We start from the raw sequence: 23,310 nt of genomic DNA, 5'->3' as shown, positions 1-23,310 counted from the left end.
TAAGCTTCAGCAAAGGCTACAGATTCACACTAAGACCCAAACCCCATGAGAAAGACAGGCAGTATGTCCTTTTTTAAAATTTACCCTTTTTCTCACAGAAATAAAGTGCTTCTGAGAGACTGCAATAACCTCACTGCTGAAAAGCCCAGCACAGCAGATTAAAAGGAAAACTGTGCAGAGACAGCAATGTGTTGTACCACCCAGGGAGATCTTGGGTACGCGTCAAATGAGCCTGACCTTCAGTGTGTGGGTGTGCTGAGATTTTGAAGAGGTTTCCAGTCGCGGAAAAAGAGGAGTCTCCATTTTAAGCTAAGTGCCATATTCCACATGTGTTAAGCAAGGTAAATTCCTGGATTCCAGGGATCCTGCCCAAGAAGCAGTTAAGGTATTTTGACAGATAAAAACCTCTTGCCAGCTGCATTTAAAACACAACAAGCTGAGCGACTGACCCCTGGTCTGCTTGTGGTCCTTGATATCAACAGTATGCAGCGCAGCAGGGAAACTACAAGGTAGAAAAACAAGGTAATGCAGGAAACAAGCCACTGCCCATCACAGCATAGCTGGAAGTAATTTATTTATTGGCCTCATTCATTTATTAGCCACGAGTCTAAATCCTGGTTCTCTGAGAAGCCTGGCTTTTTGGTATACAGTCAGAGCCTTGCCTAGGCTCCTGCTCACCTTCCTCTGTGGCCTCCCACAGAGCCCCACATCCACCCACTGTGCAGCACTCAGCTGCGGTTCCTCTGCACACATATATGAATGCACTGACCGAGAAGGAAAGTGTATATGGAAATCCTCAGACCTGGCTTGCTGCCCTGTGGCAACGTGTTGCTCTGTTAGCTGAGACACCACACTGCAGCAAGGCTGGGAAGATTGCCCTGCGTGCATCTTCCCAGACCACGGGGAAACCCAGTCCTGCCCTACCAGGTAGACAAATGACAAAGCACAGGTCTCAGGCTCCTCATATTTACACTCAGAGCTGGGATGGTTTTATACCATTATGTCACAGTACATAAAAATAGGAACACTACTGGCTTCAGATCTGACAGCTATAAAGATGCTTAATAGAAATCTTTTTTCCCTTGTCTCAGGACCATGTAAGAAATAAAAAGGGTAAGTGCTTTTTAAGCCCTCACTGGCATACAAGTAGGGATGTATCCATCTATCGAAACTACTGACTTTTTCTTTGTAAAATCAAACCAAATACCTTCTCAGGGCAAAACAAAGGGTATGTAATTCAGTAAGATCAGCCAAAGGAGCTTGATATTTCAGGGTGACACACAGCTGTACTTGTGTGACTTCAAAATAAAGCTGTTGATCTAAGGTGGCAGAGACTCTGGCTCTTTTCCTCTAAGTACACATATGATCTTCTAAAAAATGCTTTCAGGTTCTTATTAATGACTAACCAATGCACTGGATCCAAAATATCAGCAAGAAAATATTTGTGGCCAAAACTGTCACCTGAACATCCCACTTGAGAGACATCACAGGTCTGTTCGAAGTTAGATTTTTGCAGGAACCTTTCTTTGAACTCATTTTGTCACACAGACTGTGATTACCCATCAGCCCTTCTCTTACCTGTGCAAGTACACACACAACTTCTGGGTTTCTCTTTACCTCAAAGTCAAAGGCTTCAGGCAGCAGCTGATTTCTCATCAGGAAGATGTAGTTTTTCACAGGCAATGTTCAGGTGGGAACAAAATCAGTAACAATGCTGAGTGACTTCATCATTCAATCCTCCTCCCTGTCCCCGTGAGGATGGCATGCTGCTGAGGTCTTGGAAATACAGAAATAGCAGCAGGGAAGGTCCAACCCCTGTAGCAGCTCCTCCAGAAAATATGGAGTGCTCCACTGACTCCTCCATTTCTCTGAGGGTTTCTTCCCCCCAGCCCAGCACTCTGGTGCTTCTGTTTCCACGTGGGTTGAGGTCCCTCCCCACCCATCTCAAAGATGAGAGCTGTGCTAGCAAAAAGCTGGGTACTGTTCTCTGAGACCCCACAGTGGGCATGGGGCAGCACCTGAGAAATTTGCCTCCTCCACCCACTGCGGCAGCCTGTGCCTACGGTAACCCAGTGACTGATATAAGGAAACAGTACTGTGTCACAGCTTTGGCAAGAATGTGCAGAAAAAGCTGCCCATAGACGACTACCCTCAACTTAAAAAAATACATGAAAAAATTGTACGTTTACCTGCCAATAACAATACACTAAAATCCTCTGAATTGAGGTACCTTGATGAACAGTAAATTGTTCTATTTTAACAGCTGTAAAAAAGAAAAGCTATTAAAAATCTTGGTCTAAATAGTTGTTAAGAGATGTAAAATATGGCAAAAAAATTCAACAATTAAAAATTACATTTGTTGCCTTGCATCTTCATTTAATGCTTATTTGGAAACTTCCAGAAGTTTAGACTGTAATATGAATTTAAGCGTCACTTAATGACTTGGCTCCAGCTGAATATATCCTCATTATGCAAAAGTGTCTTAATTTGTCCTGATTAAGAAACAGTCATTGCTATTCACCACCATCAGGTGAAACAACTTCTAGAATTGTCCCCAGTAAAACAGACATTCCAGGTGAACATATCATTCTCCCCTTAGACTGAAACGAGGTTGTTCAGACAGGGTCCTTCTTTAGTGTCCACAAATGTGTTTAATCTGATACTATGATTATTTAGAAAAAGTCCCATACTGCCAATGATAGCATCTCACGCCCAAAACAATGGCTCCAGATAAAGCAAAAGAAACTTCTCAAAACCTTTGGCATTGCCGTAAGTAAAGGCAATAGAGTAGATATTTTCAAGGCTGAGAAGGGGTGAATCCTTATAAATCTGGTTTAAGACAGCAGGTAAATCCCTAGGAAGACACTGAAAATTTCAGCCCAGACCTTACATCTCGTTGCTCTCACACGGGAGAGGCCACAAGGGACAGTTCACCAGTACGGGCAGGTGCTCCTGCCAGCCCTCTACCCAGGAAGAGATGTGCTACACTGTTATTTGACACAATGGTATCACTCAAAATGCCAGTTAAATATGGGTAATACACTATGGGAATAAGGCCCTTCCTTAAACTCTCCAAGGAAGAAAACATCTCCTTCTGTGTTTCCAGAGTACCATGTGATTTACAGTCACTGCTCTGTGTTCTCTGGGAGAATATTAATGTCTCTACTTCCCAGCCAGAAATATTAGAGTCATGATTACCATCTGCAACTGTAGAACAGGCTGAAAAGAAAGGGGGTTCTCTGCAAAGACATTCTTTCCTGGCTAGGAGCTAGGTGTAATACACTTTTTCTTATGCTTTTACTGAAATGGGCTTCCACACCATATTCAACCTCAGCCAAGTACCTTATTCATATCGCTTCATCAAAACCATATGATTTCCATTATTCATATTTGGAAGGGAGCAAAGCTGATTTAATAAAAAGTATTTTGTGTGTTGCTTTTGAAAATTTATTTTTATCAGAAAAAATCTGAATCTGATACAGATTTTTACTGGAAAAAAAAATTTGATTGGAAAATTAAGATCTTTATCCAGAGTCTGCTCTTCTAGGACACACTAAAGTAGAGACAGAAATAGCTGCTCAAATAAAGCATAGCTGAGCACGAGTTGAGTCCTATGGTTTTTCTTCTCCTCAGTAAGGTAACTCTTTCAAACTCCCATTTACTTCTGGGAACTCTGGGCAACTCATCAGCTAATACAAGGGGTTTTGTGTTTCTGTTCAGTTTGACATTTCTCTCAGTATGCAGGATATTACCTACAAAATTCAGACCATCTTTGCATGATTAGCTAGCGTGAAAATGGCAACAAATGTGGGAAAGCTATCAGCAATAATGTTCTGTGTCTCTACAGAGTCTCTGGCCTGAAAGGTGACAACGAGCAGATGTGCCTTCTGTGTACCATGCAGCATCTACATGCAGCTGATTAACTGCCACAAGCTCTTGCTAAGTGAAGGAGGAAATTTTTCCTTTCGCTTTTTAATTTCAGCTATGACCACACTGTCATAAAATGGAAGAGCTAATCAGCCAAGCACAGCAGCAGACCTCTGTTCTGGAGAAACTTTGTTATCTTGGTAACTCAGCCACCAACTATACCATCAGAATTTGACAATCCCAACTGTTTTTAAAAAAAAAGTGTGTAAATGCCATCCTTGTACCTTATTATGGATGCTGATAGACTCACACCGTAAGCCAGGAATCCAGTAGGAAAAGGGAATTTTTGAGGTGATCCAAACCAAAACACTAGAAATAAATGTAACAAGAGCTAAAACAAGTGAGGCTCCTGAAATGTTTCAACTGATATTTCTACAAAAATACAAATCTCCCACATTATCTTGAAGTGTGGGGACCATCTAGTCCTGGCACAGAGCTGTTTCACATTAGTGTGTCATTTTTTTTATTCTATCAGCTGTTGGCCAAACTGAGCCAAAAAAATTCTGGTCTCTCACGTGACAAGATACAAACAACAAATTAGAGAACACTGATCACAGACTAATCAAACATGAAAATGGGTGTATTTTAGAAAGAGCTGGAAGAGCAGAAGCAAGCCTGGAGTCTTGCTTGACCGAAGTGATTGCCTGAGGAGGAGTTCTGAGAAAGAAACCGGTGGAAGTAGAAGTCTGAGCAAAGTTCAGTGAACAGCCAAGGGCTTACATGACCAAAGACAGCTTCTATGGTATGATTCAACATCTTAGGCAAATAGTAATGGTCAATACAGTCTTGCATGAAGATACCGAAATTTTCCAGAATTGCAAGCAGCAACGGCTAACAACAAAAGAAGTACATTCTGGGCATCTAAAATCTTTACTGGAAGGATGGGCCACTTTGAGTGCCTGACAGCAGCTTTGCAAGGGAACAACTCAGGCCACTGTGTCAACTGGGAAACGTAGAAGGGCACATGTACACAGACTCTTGCAGACTCAAACTTTTCACTGCTCATGCTCCACGCTGGCTCGACATGAAGCAGTGTGGAATTTAAATAGCTCTCAGTGCGGGCAGAGAAGGTAAGGCTGTCATCCCTAACTTATGTAGATGTGCCCTCAGATGCTCTGCCTCATTCAACATTTTACTTTCTGAATGCAAAATAAAATGCATTAGAGAAACAGCGAATGCTGTGGTCATCTCTCCTGTAAATGTATGTTCATAAATCATTCAGCACTCTGAGATACTTGGCTCCTGATTCTTATGTATGTCCAAACCCATTGTAGCATTCTTGCAAGGGCAAAGAGCCTTATCTGTTGATGATGATACATCAAGTAGATATAAAGGGTCTGTGTACAAATAAGAATTGAGTCTACAGGTCTCCGTGGTCAGTCTTGGTTCATGACCAGCAGTGAATTAATAATTTTTACTATAGCAGTTGTAATATGAGAAAACAAACTTATAATAGGTGACTGTGGCTGTTCATGGCCATGAAGTCAGAAGCTTGGGCAGAGCGTAAAGCTTCCCCCAGCAGAAGTACATGTATGTACACAACATGGGGCACAACTGTGAGTCCAACACTTCCAAGATGCACAGAGATGCACCTGGGCAGAACTGTGAGCAACAGTGCTGGACCCCTACAATGGGTCTGCAGGGGATGTGCACCAGGTTTCCTCATGGTCCACAGTCTTGTTGGAACTACTATAGCTCTTTTTGCTGCTGCAATTGCTTTTGCAATTTGCTTTTGAAAAAGTCTGAAGTCCTCAAATTCTGGGCAGAAGAAAATGACACAAATGAAGAACCTGAATGTAGGGTTACATTAGCCAAGGATACATCCAAGCATTAGTCTAAAAAGCTCACAGCCTAGGCTGGAGAAGGGGGTTGGGAGGTTTTTATGTCTTTCTCTCTGAACTATATGACAGAGTAAAAACCCCCAGTGACCTGCAGAAGGCCCCTCTACTTGAACAGTTAAATCAAGATGCCCACCATGGCTGAGGACAGGAGCAGCACATACTGAGCAAGAAATGAGGAAGTGTTAGAGATTTTTTTACCTCAAGTAAGCAGTATTTGGTGTTGCTGTTTTGAGGAGACCTTTGTTGTTCCCACGTGGCATAAGGTACTGATCATCAAAAATGTTTAAAAGGACTAAAATCAGAAGAGCTCTACAACTAAAGTTTACCACCCTTAATATTCCTCTTTAACGTGTCCCTGCAGTGCAGAGGGTCACTCTCTAAACACAGAATTTTTGTGCAACATGCATTTCCCCCTGCGCTTTTATGTCAGCTTTGCTGCATTTTACAGGGCTACAATTTTAGGTAACCCCTAGCATGGCCATACCAGCATGGCTTACAAAAATCCAACACAGAAATAGATTTTTTTTTTCTTCTCAGAAGTATTCTTACCCTCTTTAGAGATCATTCTGATAGCAGAAGATAATTCATAATTCAACATCTAGGAATTCAACTTGTTTATGTACAGAAGAGCAAGGATGAGCTGCAGTCAACCAAGCAGAGCAGAGGGCTAAAGAAATGTATCTGGAATAAATGCTTCAGGAAAAAGAAGCCTTCCCTGCTAATCACATTAACCTGAACAGCCAAAGGGACACTTTGGCTAAGCCTCAGGCTGTGGAATTTCATGTAGTTTTTACTCACCACTTTCACCAGCTGTTTTCAAGGTTATGTGTTTGAAATCACTTACCTAACTCCACATTTGGGCTCACAAATAACTAGGATGAATGACAGAAGAACTTAACCCTGCCACATTTTCAAAAGAGCCCACAGGGTTAGGTACAATAGAAGCTTTACAATGGTAGAGTCTCAGCTGAAATATTCAAAAGTGAATTAAGGTACTTAATACCCATTTTAATTTTCTGTAAGTGCAGAGCACTTGCTTTAAGTAAAGCAGACTCTTCTGAGAGCATAAGTTGAGCAACTGATATCACAGATGGTTTTTAACATGTTGGTCCCTAGCCTGAAAAATGCAGTTTATATTTTTAAAACACGGACGTATCTAATGAACTTGTTTAAATATTAGGCATCACAGCAAACATGAGGTGGAAGTCACAGAAGAGAATGCGATAGGATACAGACATAGAAGCTCATAGTGGGAATGTATTGCAAGCCAACTCATACATTTTGGGCCAAAATTTAGCATTGCCTAAAACCAGAGTTTTCATTTATCCCATTATAAAGATCCACAAAGCTACAAACTTCACAGCTAGATCGAAACCTGTGAGCAGGGCTGAACTTCCACCAAATTTAGGGGGTGGCAGAATTTAGTTTTCAGTCGTGGTCTCTCACAAACAGATACATGTACAGTAAATATATGCGCACTGTTACATATTAACCTCTCACAACTTTAGCTGTACCTTAAAGTAGAAGGATCCTTTAAAAATGCATTAAACTTGACAGCTGGAAAAAAATGAGGCTGATCTAACATTTCAGAGTACAGAAGATTTTACCTCAACTTTAGAGAGATATCGAACTTCTGCCATAGGAGACCAAGACCGCCATTGCCAAGAGATGAAAAAAGCTGGTAGACAAAAGCAGAGTATTTTTGAAATATTCATAGATTATTAAAACATTAACTACAGCTGACCCACATGCAAGGCTTGAAACTAGAAATACAACCTGTGTTGCAAGAATGGCGTATTTTGTTTAAACAGGGCTCGGCGTTACCTCTACTCTGTGGGCTGGTAAGTTAGCTGCACTGTTCTGGTATGAAACTACTTTCAACAACAGCAAAAAAAGAGTTCCTGCAAAACTGAGGTTTTGTCTTGTTATCACTCATGAAATCAGAATCTTGTTCCTCCACCCACTGTGAACTATGCCAGCCACATCAGGCCCCAGTCTTTTGTCACTCTCCTGTGGGGCAACGCTGCAAGGTTCTGCTGCAGCACAGGAAAGGCATGTCCCCACAATGCAGAAATGTGCTGTAGCAGCACATAACAAAAGAATTACTCATTCCCTGAGGCATGTACCTAACAGTCTTTAACCTCAGGAGTTAGGTCTACTAGGACCAAACACTGGCAAGCAGGTTATTGCTTTATTACCCCACACAGCAGAGAATGTGATTGGTAAATTTGTCCCATCCCTCAGCTGCTTGTCAAAGGCTGAGCACAAGGTAGTACTGTTCAAGACTTCTGACATTCAGACTAGAGATAAGAGGACTGGAAATATGGCAGGCCAAATTCAGATAGATTGACAGAGCCTGAAAATGCATGCGTGCAGCCTTTTACCTTAGGCGCACTCATTTCTAAAGCAAAATTATCAATCCCACAGACACCAAACTCAAAACATGCTTTGAAAAAATTCTAAATAGCAACATTACATCACTGAAGCTATTCCTGGGCTGTGATATGTAAAAAAAGAAAAGACTCAGAAATATCACTATCAAATCTATTCATTAAACCACCCTTTTCTTACCTCACCACTGTCCCATTTAGGATTAGCAAAACCAGTGAGGTTGACAGGATTAGGACACTCTCCTGGGACATGACTATCCTGTCAGAGTAAACACCATGCGGTGCTCACTCACGTTACCTCACACAGTTTCTTGGCACATGGCTTCAGTAGAAGTCTGCTGCTCTTCACATCAGTGTAGAACACAAACTCCTTGAAATGCAGGCATTCCATTTTCAGATCTCTAACTGGTGTAAGAGTCCCAAGACGCAGGCTCCTTTATATCACTACTGTGGCCTGACAATTTCATATGCTACCACATCTGTAAATAGCCGACAGATGCTCTGAAGCCATGAGCTCATGTAAAAGGAGGCAACTCGCTCCTCAGCTTGGTAACTGGCCCTTCACCTTCAGACTGTTCCAGTACCAAAGCAAACCATGGGAATACACTAAGGGTATCCCACTTCTCAGCAGGGTATCCAAAACAGCACAGGTGACCAAGACTACTAACAGGGTTTCAGGATTTTGATCAGACTTGGGGCAGGTGGCATAGCTGGTTACTGCATTAATGTGGGGGGCAGCAACTTGCCCATCAGTGAAAATTCAATTCCTTCCAATCATGTAATCACACCCTAATAGGGCTAGAAGAAGCAGTGCTGACCACTGGGAACCGCTAAAGCCCAAGAGACTTTGCTCATGTTCCCACAGGCGATGGCTCTCGGTACAATTTGGGAGCAGCATACAGGGATGGAGTTGGTATTCCCTAAGCTACTGATCCACCCCTCACTGCCAGACTGGATGGGTTTGAATGGGTGAGAAAGCCATTCCATTCACCAGAGAACTGGACCCAACTGGAAAATTAGGTCTTATCTGACTATGACTAGTCAGGCAGACATTTTCGCTAGAAACCACCTTCTGGTGACACCTTACTGCAGTCATCTGCATGAGCTGATTTAAAACAGTACATGGGTCCCTTCCAGTGTCACTATGATTTTAGATCCCAGAGTTTGCTATTTAACAGGTCTTCATGACACGATTTCTCTACATGTCTGTAACACGTACACTCCAGTTCCACATTTCTGTTTTCTTTCAGTTGCCATCTCACAGCCCTTTCTCCACACCTCCAAAAAATAAAAATAACAAAGCCAACCCCACTTATTTTAAATGGCAACTTCATGCAAGGTTTCAACCCAAGGTTATTTTTTATCACCAGTTGTTTCTTTGAGAACAGATGGCATTTGCAATAGTTCAGGATATATCCTATTTTTAAGTATCATATGTTTTTACTCTTCTGCAGTGGACTTTGCAATCAGAGGAAAATGCCACAAGAGCTGGGCTTTAGACATGATGAACAAACCATGCTATCTCATGCCACTCGGGAAATTATCTCCCATTGCAAGCACACAGCAACCACCCTGCTCTGTGTCCACCCTTCTGGTGCAATGTTTCCTGCCAGCACTCGATAAGGAACAACCTGCATCCGGTGGTGCCGACTCAGCAGAGCACTCAAATATTGACACAACAAAACTGGCAGTGAGAAAGTTCAAACTAAAGTTATATACTGTGGCATGATCTGTAGCACGTGGCATCACAGGGAACAGTCCCATGTTCCACCACAAAATTTAATATGATGAGAACATCCCATAAGTTTCTTGATTTTCTTTCTGGTATTTTCTCCTGTACATGTCGTATTTTGACAAGGTAGCAGCTCTCCCAGAACAGAAGCAGCACGAAAAATTGAGTCAGGAGCTGACATGCTACTTAGGTTTGTTGTTTCTTATACTACAAATTCATAGGATAAAGTCAGCCTTATTTTGCAAGTAACTGCAAGATCAGTCTGCCTCTATTTTGATCCATCTAGCTGCATAAGAACCCACTTTTACAATGGAAAGCCAGCTAGCAAAACCTGAGCTTGAGCTTTTAAACCCTGCCAGAGAGATCAGGCTAGGTTTTGGACTGTGCTAACATGGCTAAATAGCTGCTGGGTCAAAGCTGGCTTCTTCTATCCAGCAAAGCAGAGAGAGTTCATACAGATTTGCAAAAGCCCACATAGATGTATCTGAAGGTAGTATTTGGGAGCAGTCATATGAACAGGGAAAAAATGTTGCTGTGAATGCTTAAAAAGGGAAGACACACAGCCACAGTGACTCATTCACCAAGGAAACACAAAAGCTGACATCTATAATCCCCTGCCAAAGGCCTCTGGGTTGCCTCTTCCAGCGGTACCAGGAGCACCTCCACTTGGGTTCATGCTCCTGATTAATTTCCATTTTGTTTCTCTGTCAGGCCAAGAGCTGAAGCAGCAACAGCTCAAAGCTGACTCCCTCACTGCCACCCCGTTGGGGCTCAGCAAGCCCTGCAAGGAACCCCACTGCAATGGCTCGTGTCAGGGGCTTGAGGAAGTGATAGTCAATTACATTGGGATGGATCCCCCTCAAAAAGACTTTGAAATTCAAGAGAAAGGAAAATGGTATCAATCAGGGAGCAGATTAAGGTTTGAATCCAAGCAGGAGGAATCTGAAAATGAGGATGAGGAGTTTTTCAGACATGTCCTTCATACCAAGTCAGTGGGGGCAGGTGGGAGTCTCTGAGTTTTTTCCCTAGTTCCAACAATGAAAGTATGCATCTGGGGCACTGAAGACCAGGACTCTCCTTCCTAATGAAATAGGAGCAGGAGCTGATCTTCTTAAGAGAATTTCTCACCTGCTAGACTACTCTGAAGTCCTGGCTTTTGAATCTTACCTGGTTCCTCTTCACCTAACATACTTAAACTGGCTGTCTCTTTTTCCCACTAAGAGTCCTGGCTGGTACAATAGCAAATCATTCTCACTGTCTTTGGCTCCATGAATATGTATTGTTTGCCAAAAGCCCAAACTGATCTCCAGCTCTGTTTTCATCCCATCTCTCAGAACAATGTGAGATTTATAGACATCTACAACATTTGAAAAAACAGAATGGAAACATTTCTGAGAAATGCACTGTTTACTTATTTATGCATAGTATCTTTAAATTGACACTTCTGTATAACAAAGAAGCCTCGGAAGGAAACTAAATAAGACATATTCCTAGAAAGCTGAAGCTTCTTCACCATAAATATCATAAGCAAAAATAGTAAAATTTCTTGGGTACCCTTCCGACCAATTTACACAGTCCATTCTTTTAATGCCAAAGTTTAATGTTTCAGCTGAGTCCCCAGGGTATGTCACAGTAAGCTTGAATGAGCACATATGAGAATTGCTAGTAGGATAAATGGCCTTCTGGTCTCACATATGCTTATTTTCTTGCTATTTTTCTACAGCACTTAAAACAGCCAGTCTCGCCAGATACTGATCTCCATACTAGTGTTACTTTGTAGCACATTGCTTTGAAGTTGTGAGGCTACTGGTCAAGGAAGGTGCTCAAGTTCAGGAATAAAGTCAGCCTTAAGAAACCACATACCTGCAGAGCAAAAAAATGAACCAAAGACCCATTTTCAGGCAGACTGCAGAGGCTAGTTCCTTCCCTTTCAGAAAGGCCAGGCACTAGTCCATACTACTCAGTTTGAAGAAGTGAAGTGTTGCAAATTCTAGCTCCCAAAAGTCAGGAGAAGCCTGCACAAAGCTTAAATTATTCCCATGGATTATATACTCCAGGATCCAATGTTTACTTATATAGTATTTTCCCACAGTTTTCAGTCTCATTCAGTGTATAGGATGAATTCTGTCTTTGGACACAAAGGGGGCATATTAAAGTGGACTCTGGTCTGATAGGACTCACAGTCACAGAAGTTGGGAGATCTGTGGTGCTTCCGTTTGATGATAAACCTGGAGATAAGGTAGCTTTACAAATGAAAGGTATCATGGATTGCCTTCCTGCATACCCACAGAGGAACTGAAGACTTCATAGTGTAGAGCAAGAGCCCCTGTTCTTGCCCTAAATCCTCTACTTTAAGGTCATTAGGAGAACGTGGCAGAGGAGGAGAGAAAAACTGCCTATGTGCCAAGTCCTGGCACATCAGGCAGTAATGGCTTTAACATCTGCATTTCAGAGGCTTTCATACAAGATGGGGTTAACACCACCTCATGCAATGCTAGCTGCAGGCAGAAATCCTGCATCTTCATGAACAGCTTAGAAACTATAATCAGAGTATTTGCAGTTCCTGAGGGAAGTCTGTATTCAGTGCGGGGTTCAGAGGAAGTGTATGAAGTAATGTAAACGAGAATAAAAGGAAATGAAAAAGCACCACCCATCTTGACCAAGGTGAGAAGTCCAAAGCAAGAAAATACAGTGTGACCACCTATTTGAAGACTGTCTTAATGCAAAAACACACACAACAGAGGAAAAGGATGGGGGGGGACACAAACTGGGGGGTTTAGACAGCTGAATTTAAATCGGACGCATCTGAACGTTTAGCTTTCAGTGCACAGACATATGAGCACACACATACATACTTTGAAAATTGATCCTCACACTTCCTACTGCCACCAGATAAAAATATATACTTATATGCTACCAAATTTGCAGCGCAGGTTACTCTAACCTTAGCTTCTCTCGTGTGTGGACATAACTCATATATGGTATACTTAAATAGCCTGAGGCAATAAATTAAAAATACTGTTTTATTTACAATTCTGTAGCAAATGATTCACTGTAGATATACATCAACCTTTTCATTAAATATTCATCATTCCATGGTTTGCTCCTGCTGCCATAAGGCAATGCAGTGGCAGTACCAGTGCTTAGGAAACAGTGCCTTAGAATTACTGAGAGTACCCTTCTCTGCAATAAGGCAATAAATTGTAACTTATTTGCCAGGAATACATATTTTGAAAATCACTTGATTTTTGTTTTAAGCAGCTCTTTGGCCTAACATTCATCATCAGGTACTGAAGCCTCTTTGATGCTACAGTCATCTAGTTCATTCCTAGCAACAGCCAAGTTTGAATCTGCAGCACTCCAAAGGGTTTGCAGGCACTGTGTACATCCATCAGAGGCGTACAGACTTTTTCAGAGGAGGCATCCGCTTTCTTGAGGAGCCGCCTTGAGCCACATACTCCCTGCCATAAAAGAGTTGCACACATAAAAGTAATTATGAACCCACCTTGCATACCATAATACCAAATTTTGAAGACATCAAATATGCTGCTTTTTACGTAAAAAAAAATAAAATTGTATGTAGCTAAAAACATATATTGCCTCTCTCACTGCTGCAGTACCAGTGAATACATACACGTTTCATACAGTTTCAATGGAGATACTGCTTTTGTGCTGGACTCTGAGCTAAACATGTAGCTGGAGAGCCTGGAAACACTTCTGCCAAGTTTTAATTATTCTAGAGATATTTTTTTTTCCAAAGCTTCTCCTTTTTTATTTTTTTCCTGTGGGGCTTGTTCAGTCATACACAAAAGTAGGGTGTTGAACTTTGTGGACCAAAACTAAACCAGGTCTTAATTCAGGTGCTTAAATACAAGCAACTTGAAGCAGTTACATCTGAAATCTCACCACAATCAACACCAGAGCTCCAGTGACCTGGATTTTTCTTTTCATGTCTGAAGTGCCACATGAGAGTTATTACACCAAAGACCATTAGGGAGCAGTTTACACTAATGTGTTTTCCTTAGCAGCTGGGGTAGGTTCAAGAAGGCATCTGTTCAGCAGCCACAGCTCAGCTGACTGATGAGAGCTCACTTGGTCAGCCACAATAAACTACTAATTTGCAACTGTACAGAAATATCTCTAAAAACAGATGCATAAGATGGTTAAAGACAATGCTGTCTTTAATGCTGACTCTTAGAACAGCAAAGGAGAAACCTTTACCTTTTACAGCTACTAGAAGAAATTAACTTATAAACCTGTATTTGCCAGTCTCTGGGAACTCTGCCACCACTTTCTGCCAGTGAAACCACTACGGCAGTGTCAGATGACTGTTGTGGCATTAATTAGTGGAATCCAGGTTAAAAATGGTCAGCATATTTCCCCATACAAATACTTCTATAATTATAGGGAGAAAAAAGGGAGGAAGTGCTTAGAAAGATCACCAGCTGAGCAAGTCTTGCCTAGGATGTTTGTTCCAAGCCAGTCACACTACCCTGAGCTGCTGCTTTCAGAAGTAATGACATCCATCCTACAGCCAACTGCAAAATGATTTCTGGCTTTCAAACTCTCAAAGAAATACTTCCCATTCTACTCGTGAAATCAATCAATACCATAGTATATCCACAACTGCATGAAGAGTATGTGTAGGCACTGGACGAGGATTAGCAGGAAATTATACCTTTTTCCAGCTGGAACATAACATTTTCTACCCAGTTCTGTTTAGCGCTCTGCTTCAGCCTCTGAGTACACTGCTGGGACTGTACTTCTGTTTCACTCAGATTCCTTACTGAAGAGGGAAGTCATGAAATGAGATGGTCAAAGCTGGACATATCCTTTAGAAATCCACTTTGATCTGATGCTTATGCTATGCAGAGGGTTCCGTCTCCAGAAACCATGAGGAGGTTTCCCTTAACACTAGGTTGCTGCAGAGTCCCAGTGTTGTGGAAGATCATGGAAGACACAACCATTTTGTAAAGGGGAGTCAGAGAGGTGACTTAGTTAATTATCAAGATTTAACAGCATAGACAGAGAGGGTCAAGGCAATAAGAAGCCTGTCAGCCACAAGTAACACTGACTCCAGAACTTCAGACTCATGACTTCAGGGGCCTGAATTTTATTAAAAGTTTTATTCACATGACATAAATTCTATGTAATGTAATAAAATCTACTTTAGTTTTACATTGAAATTCACTATAAAAGTTTCCAATAACATCCATACCTCCATGTGCTGGAAAATATAACTACCCTATTTGCACTGCAGAGCTGTCAAAGCTTCAAATTGTATTGCCACATCCCATCCATGGGAACATCAGGGACTCATACAAAATCCAACTCAGAGGACAGAGGAGGATGCGGAGGGTTATGGCCTTATCCAGGCTGCAGCACTGGCTGGCGGCAGGGACGTTGCAGAGACTCTACCAGTGCTTACACAGACTACAAAGCTTGCAGGATTTGAACAAGCCACCATGGTTGGTCAGGATCATGTCTATGTTCACCAGGAAAAAGCATCCCATTAAATCATGATCCCATACATCTCATCTCAGGCATGTCCTGTTCTCAGAAGTTAAATCACCAGGCAGGAGCAGTGACCACCAAAAGCAGCTGGCCCCAAGCTCACGCATCATGATTCCTACCCTGGCAGCAGCAAACCTGATTTCCCTGGGCACTGGCGTAGCAAACAATGAAGACATGACCATTTTGCCGCATCCTTGGCAGGCTGCTGCTGCCCAAGGCAACAGCCTGCATCACCTATGCTTCTAGCTGGTCCTGTTTGGCACTCAGTTCTCTGTTATGTCTTCAAATGACTCTATTAGCACTTCAAAATAAGTCATTTGGGCCCCATCTAAGATTCAGAGAGAATTTAACAGTTGCCTTGACTCATGGATCTGCAGACTAATTGTAAGTACCATCCAGGAACATTGAAGCCCCCACACAATTGTGACAACTCTGATATTATTGCTTAGAACAGTGCCTACTTGAGTCATGCTTTAATGCAGTCATTAGAATTTTCATGGAAAAAGGCGTATTTCCCCCAACCTCATTTCACAGAGTGGGAAGCACACAGGAAGGATTTATCCCACATAAAAATAAATTGCTATTTGCATGTCAGAAAATGGCTGTGGAAAACAGAAACATCAATTATTCAGAGCAGCAAATAAACAAAAAGGGACTTTTTCCAACTTTTAAAAATAAATAAGTTGTCTGCAAGCAATGGCTCCATTTTTCCCCCCTCTCAAAACAATTGCTATATCCTACTCTGTATGGTGTATACATATCAAGTCTGACACACTGGTTTGATTACTGTGAGAATGAGCAAAACAATGAGCTTTTACAGCCAAAAAAGCCTTCAATTCAAATAGATGCAAATTCAACCTGTAGAGAGATATTCCATCGTGCCTTTGAAAACTTGCCCAAAAAATTAAAAAAAAAAAAAGAAGAGAGAGAGAAAAATAGTCTTTCACACTTTTCTCTGAGAGAAGAGAGGTTTTCCCTTTTAATCACTGACCTGAAGATGTCAGCTCTACTGTTACATATTAACATGCCATTAGCACACCAGTTCAGGGCAATTATCTTCGTGAAAGTGACTAAATACAATCTAAGATACCACAGTGAGAAAGAAGCCCATAAATCTCACTGTTAAATTATTTACATCCCTGTTGCAGCCAGACGTGCCTGTTGGGTGGGGATGACATTGCCATGCTGCCTGTGTGCTCAGGTTGTGAATGTGGGTCAATGTCTGCCCCTCTGTCTTCTCCACCACTTTTTACTGTACCAGCTAGGACAAATAGGCCATCCTGCACCACAGATGCCTACTGATGTGCCAGGGTGGTTATCCCCCCCTCTTGCACTGAATAGGGTCCAGCCACCATCAGGAGGAGCAACAGCCTCCCTGCTCCTAAGTCAGAATGAGCGCTCTGTGGATTTAGCTCATTTTTTATTATTCTGGCAGGTTTTAATGAGGCTGGGAAAAATAGTGAATACAGATAATGAAAATGGTGTTTTGTGTGGAGTTAGTTCAGTATTAGTTTGACAGAGGGATAAAATAGCAGACTCTGGATGGTAGGGTTTTCTGCTTCATCATCTATTTTTCTTAAGATGGCAAACAGCTAGAAAAGTGCTTATTAATGTGTAGTGACAAGTAGTTTCCTGTGGACTTAAAACAAACCATCAATTACAGAGAGTGTTTTCAGTTCTAAGGCTAAAAAACATTCAATACCATTCAGCTGGTTGCATGTTTTTCAGGTGATGAGAAATCCAAGAAGTGAAAAACATAAAAAAAAAGAAAAAGAGAGAAACTATTGTGCTTTCTCCAGACCAGCATGCTGCAAAATAGCCTTCAGTTGAGACCTAGATATTCAGTGTCCCTAAAAGAAAAAATAAAATAAAAAGGCTCTTTGAGGAGCTATAGCCTGATCTTCATTTGACCTGATCGTCTTTGTTCAGCAGGTCAGTAAAGCCTCAGGTCCCATAAAGCAAATCATAGAGTGGCAAGAAGGCCAGGCTGTAGCTTTCATGGCTACTGCCAAGAAGGTTCATTCTCATTGCTTTTTCTTTCCATTTTAACCCTTATGCACTGACAGGTCAAGAAAGAAGGGACTTCAAACCAGTTAGAAAAGATCCCTTATGAAAGGCAGGAACTTTTTCCTCCTCTAGAGTGGCAGAGAACACCCCATTCTCATAAACCAGCCCATTTTTCCTTCACTTGAAACAATCCTAGTGAGAAAACAGAAACTGTGTTGGCAAATGCTATAAGGCCGGTTCCTCACCGTAATATGCAGAAAGGGGAAGCTGTTGTACCACTGGAAACATGCGAAAGAACAGCAGCCTAAACCTGTGTCACAAAACAGAGCATTGGCCATTATGGGGCTATTTATACCATCTAAAGTAAACAAAAAAAAAAATCTTCCTAGATGTTCTGCAGGAAATTTACAGGGTGTCAGGAAAAACACAGCTACTATATTTAAAATGGTGACAGAAACATGCTTCTGAGCTGTGGGCACAGAGTGAACTATCTGGGTGTTCAAGTACAGCTACACCTTTTAGGCAACAGACGTAAGGTTTGGAAAATGTGGTTCTAAAGAGCACAAGGTCATATGCAAGCAAGATTTGATATTGCAAGCTATAGAGATAATTTCCAACACAAGAACTTCTGAGTTCCCTTTCATAAGACTGCAGCATGTTATAGACCTGGTCTGAGAGGCCTCTGTCTTAGCCATTAGCTAGCGTCATACAGTTCAGAAACAAACTTTGACAGCGCAACTGGTTTTTGTGCTTCTATACTGTAGCCCAGCGTTAGAGCTGCCCATCAGCCATGACCCAGAGCCCTAGAGCTCAGCTCAATATGGGACTCAGACTTTTTTTAAAGTTTGACAGGGTTTGGATCCAGAGGTCCAGTTTAGAACCAACCTCTAATCACCCATCTCCTCCTTCACCACCAGAGACACATGCACCATCTTTAAAATGGGCAAGCAGTACAACTGTAATCTAAACTAATATGAAGAGGGTTCAACAAAAAAAGCTGTAAGCGAGAAAGCTTTTTCTGGACAAACATAATGTAGATATCTTCTTTTTAAACATGCTACATCCACTTCCAGCTGGACAACAGCTGCCAGCCCCTTGCACCCACCCAGGGTGCTCAGAGGCAAAAGTCCTGCCCATATTGCAACCAAGTGCCACACAGCAATTACCGACCGTTATTAAGGCGCAAAAGAGTAAGCACATACCCAGCCATGGCTGGTGCTGGAGAATTGTTGTGCTGGTTTTGGCTGAGAAGGGGTTAATTCTCCTCGCTGTGGGGGTCGGCTACCTTTCCAGCTTCCCGCGCTCTGCCACGTGGCGGGGGGGGGGGGTTGGGAGGGGCGGGGCCATGGTGGGGGCGGCTGACCCCGACTGGCCAATGGCAGGTTCATTCCGTACCATGTGACACCATGACCAATATATTGAGGGGGGGCAGCGGCAGCGCGGAGGCGGCGCGGCGTCGGGTCGGCGGGCGGCTGCGGCGCGTGCGGTTTGTTTCGGCGGTTCGTTCCCCCTCTCCCCTCCCTTCCCCCCTCCCCCGGGGCTTTGCACCTCTCGTTGTTCTCCTTTACATTGCATTTCTACTGTTGTTTCTTTTAATTTTAATTATTAAACTGTTCTTATCCCAACCCATGAGTGTTACCCTTCTGATTCTCTCCCCCATCTACCGGTGGGGGAGTGAGCGAGCGGCTGTGTGGGGCTGAGCTGCCGCTAAACCACGACAATTGTGTACGAGGCAGCTCATCATTCATGAAAGCTTTCTCTGCTCCCATAAAGCTAGAGCAGGGACTGATTTTGTCTTTGCATATGTATACTTGTTGAACTTACAGAAAATGTGGAAACTTATGAAATACAGCAAAAGGTGGCTTCCTGCAACCGGAAAGCTCTCTCCAGAAACCCGACTTCTCATGATGACAGAGGTGCTTGTTTGCTTGCACTGTTGTGCTCTCATTGCATGCCCAAATAATCCCCTCCATCCCAGTTGTGTGCTCATGCCATGACTGATAAAGTAAGGCCTGTCAAGCCATTTCGGATTCAGACCATCCTTATTATTCATGCCAGCAGATATTATGTCAGTTAGATAGACCAGTGGTTTCACAGGAACTGCATGGGTTATCTTGCTATAGTATAACCACAATGCCAATCACAAAGAAAATATTTCCGCCCATATAAATATTTAATATAAGCATTATCTTCATGTAGAAGAAAGGATAGTGGGGACCACTTTGAGACTATCCTGAAGCATGCTACCTACAACAGTACCAACTCACTTCAGTAGAGATTGTCCATACCTGTTCTCTCTCAGCCAAGACTTATCAATAAAAGTTTTATAAACCTGTTCAGGGTGAGTTTGCTGAAGTCAGGAAAGATATATAAGGAATTCTGTTAGTGTGACCTATCCACACCTTGGGTCAGATCCCAGGAAAAAAACCTGACCCCCATTTCAGCCATAAATTATGTGCCTAATCATCCAAATGTCAAACTGTGCTTGCAAATAACTAGGAAGGTCAGATCAGAGTGAGTTAGACCTTTAAAAGCCGGTTTCAGGATCCAGTCCTTTCCACAGCAGACACGTAAGTACATTACAGTTAGAACTCACTGTCGCTTTTTGCCAGTTGCTTCTACAAGGACCACAAACAAGGAGTGAACTCTTCTACCCACTTGGAGTAGTTAAGGAGCCTGTGATGTTAGGGTCTGTGCTACACCCTTGCATGAAGGTAGGATTTCAATTCCAGGACTTCCCTATGTGAACATCTAACCATACAGAGAAGGAGGTAACCAACTCTTTCTCATTATGGAGAATTGTTCAGACTCCTCATAACCAACTACCATTTATACTCAGGACAATCTCAACCCAGAGTAAACCCCACAGAGTGTGGGACAGAGGATGGATTAAGGCCCAGGGTGTTTTCTTTGGACTGTTAGTCACAGTAGGAAATTACTTAATCAAGATTGGATTGCAAAGGGCTTCAGGCAGGGACCATGGGCCAAATGATCATGGCTGTACACAGAGACACACTGAATGAAATTCATAATGGAATAATATTAGAGTGCAAGGGAGATGCACCCTGAATTTGGCTCTTTGGTTTTTCATTGTACGTGGCTACAAACAGGCCAGGTCCAGCTCCTCAGGCCCAAAAGAATCCTATCGACTTCAGTGTGATTTGGGTGGAGCCTAAGGTGTTTATAAACAAGTTATTAACCAACAACACGCAAACACACATGTTTCCTGACTTCCTCTCCTGCTGGCATGATGGGCCTGGAAACAACTTGGAGGGAAAACACTGGCCAGATGCATTGGTGTTGGCAGCACACAGACAGCCTTAGTCACCACCCTTGTGTATGCCTGGGGAGTGGGGACTGCTCCACGCATGCTGCCCAGGCACCCAACATGGCCGAACCAAGAAGCAACTAGGCAGCCACTGGGGCAGAGATCAGATGCACTGTACAGCAAGGCTGCCAAAAGACACAGATCTTCCACATGCAGGTTTCACTTTTGTTTTGCCAGATGTGCCAGACCTAAGCAAACACCATGAAGCCAATCATGTAGTAACAAGAAGGCTAAAACATGAAGCTTCCCAACCCTGTTACAACCAGAAGATAACAGCTTCCTTGCCTGGATAAAATCAAGCCAACCAGTCCCACCACAAACTGCTTTGCATCTCCAAAAAATGGAGGTGCCATTGCCTGTCTGCCCAATGCTGTTCTTACTTTCTTTACTCCTCGCAGGGAGGCAGCACTGCTGATTCTTTCATCAGCACAAGTGTCTTCTGCTCTCTCCCAGAGCAGGTCACTGCATGATGTTCTCCACATCTCTAATAGTCCACTAATTTTCTGTATAGCTCTCTTACTCTTTCCAGGCTATTCCTTGTTCCCACTGAACCCAAATGCCACCCTTTTTGACAGCAAGGGTGGCAGCAGGCCACAGCTACCCCACCCACACCACTAGCTGTGCCAGCCCGTCTGCATTCTTAAAGAAGTAACAGTTTAGCTCTGCTTGCCATCACATAGAGGTGCACAAGTTGCCTCCGCAGATTAGAATTGGTTTTGGCACCCGAACAGGAACTGTGTCCAGGCCATCTCTCCTCCAGCATCAGCTCTCCTCCTCCCCACCCAGAAAGAGCAAATCAGGCCTCAGTGAACCCAAATGAAACATCCCATTTCCCAGGTGCTTTAAGGGGCCATGTGACTGACTGAGGGGATTTCATCATGGCTGCAAGTAAGAATTACATCCCTTCACCAAGGAAAAGGCATTACTTTCTACCATTTCATGTGTAAATGGTTGCATCTTCCGCTTCCACCAAACCTCAAAGCTCATTACAGTTCTAAATGCTAACCCATGAAAAAAGCCCAGAACACTGAAACATGGCATGGAGACATTACAGCTTTAATCCTTCATAGGATCAGCTCATTTAAATTTGATGACATAGAAGGGAATATAAAGGATACACATGAAAAGACACCTGGTTACATCACCTCAGCCGTTCCATGAGTGTGTTTTCTTGTACTTTCTTCTTCCCTTTCTTTTCTTAATATTTCTAGGGATCTCAAGTGTTTTAAAGTGTCCTTTACTCTCTCACGCACAAGAGGAGCTGCAAAACACGCTGCAGAAGTTACATCTTTGAAGAGCCAGATACAAAAAACAGATTCTGTTGTAGTGTTAAACATAAATGACACAGCACAAACCCTGAGCTTTCCCCTAGAGCTGGCACCTTGCTTTTCTTGTCTGCAAATAAGCAAACAACACTTGGATGTGTTTTATGCAGCCCTGTCGTCCATTCTTCAGGAAAAAGATATTAATTCAGGGGAGAAAGTGTTCATTTAACAAATGAATAATGGAGAGAAGGAACCTGCTGAGAAACGCTAGCTTCAGATATGGCAAAATGAGAAGCCAAAAGGGAAGTATTATGCAAAGTGCTTTGGGTGTCCAGGAGCAGCAAAGGAAAGTTGTGCAAGACCAAAAAGCAGGAAGAAACATGTAGTCTCTATGCGTGCATGTATTGGGAGAGGAAACAGATGATAGCAAAAGATACACACGCAAACTTTTGTCAAGAAGAAAGAGACTTGAACTCCTTCATTTTAATTAAAAAAAAAAAAGCCTTTTCATTTCCCTGTTTCTGTATGTGTTTGACTGGTTGACTCTGACCACAACCACAGACCTGACTGCTTACATCTCATATTTATGTATGGGCCCTCTTCTCATGGATGCTGGACATACAGCTTTCCTTAATGATAAACAGAGATGCCGGTGTTTGCTGCCTGTAAAACAATTGCTTTTCCAGTTAAACTGCGAGTATGTGCTCACCTCTGAAAATTTAAGCTAGGAGCTTTCATTCCACCACCCACCACCCCCCAATAAAATGGATACAGTGAAGAGGTTCTTCAGGGCACAGTGCAGCAGTGAGGAAAAAAAAAGTTGGATTTATCACATCCTTCACTTTTTAATTAGTGAACAAATGGAAGAAAGACACTGGAAGCAAAATCAATTTGCTGCTCTTAATTTGGCTTTTTGTTTAGTGACAATTTGACTCCTAAGACTAAATTATCTCTGGGGAAATAATTTCACTTACTTCAAGGAAATTTGTCCAGTAGATAAGCTGCTTACCTTTCTTTCTTGGATCTGTGTGCTTCTGCCCTTTGTTCTCTGAACCTGAAATATCTTTAATTTCAGGACATCTCTCCATTGGCCCTTCAAACAAGATCTTCAAAGTGAGGAGCATTTTCTGTATACGACTAAGCTTCTTACCATACCTATAACAAGTTTTAAAGCAAATTAGAAATTACTTTAGCTGCAAAACTCCAGGGAAAGGAGATTTTGGAATATGCAGCACTCTGATCAGAAGAAAGAGCAAGTGAGACACACTGACTGATTTAAAGCCTATATGATAGGAAAAAAATGACC

General features: G+C 42.5%; 1 long non-coding RNA gene across 1 annotated transcript in view; it reads right to left on the bottom strand.

The window, feature by feature from the left end:
- Positions 1 to 23,090, bottom strand: part of LOC142053035 (uncharacterized) — a 54,174-nt gene extending 31,084 nt beyond the window's left edge. The window contains exon 1 of the long non-coding RNA XR_012659060.1: positions 23,014 to 23,090. This is a non-coding gene — a long non-coding RNA (uncharacterized LOC142053035). The remainder of the gene's footprint in view (positions 1 to 23,013) is intronic.
- Positions 23,091 to 23,310: the final 220 nt, after the last annotated feature.

Source organism: Phalacrocorax aristotelis, chromosome 2, assembly GCF_949628215.1.
Source record: "Phalacrocorax aristotelis chromosome 2, bGulAri2.1, whole genome shotgun sequence".
Classification (NCBI taxonomy): domain Eukaryota; kingdom Metazoa; phylum Chordata; class Aves; order Suliformes; family Phalacrocoracidae; genus Phalacrocorax; species Phalacrocorax aristotelis.
Note: the sequence above shows the minus strand (reverse complement) of the source record. Positions and strands in the feature narration are given on the sequence as shown.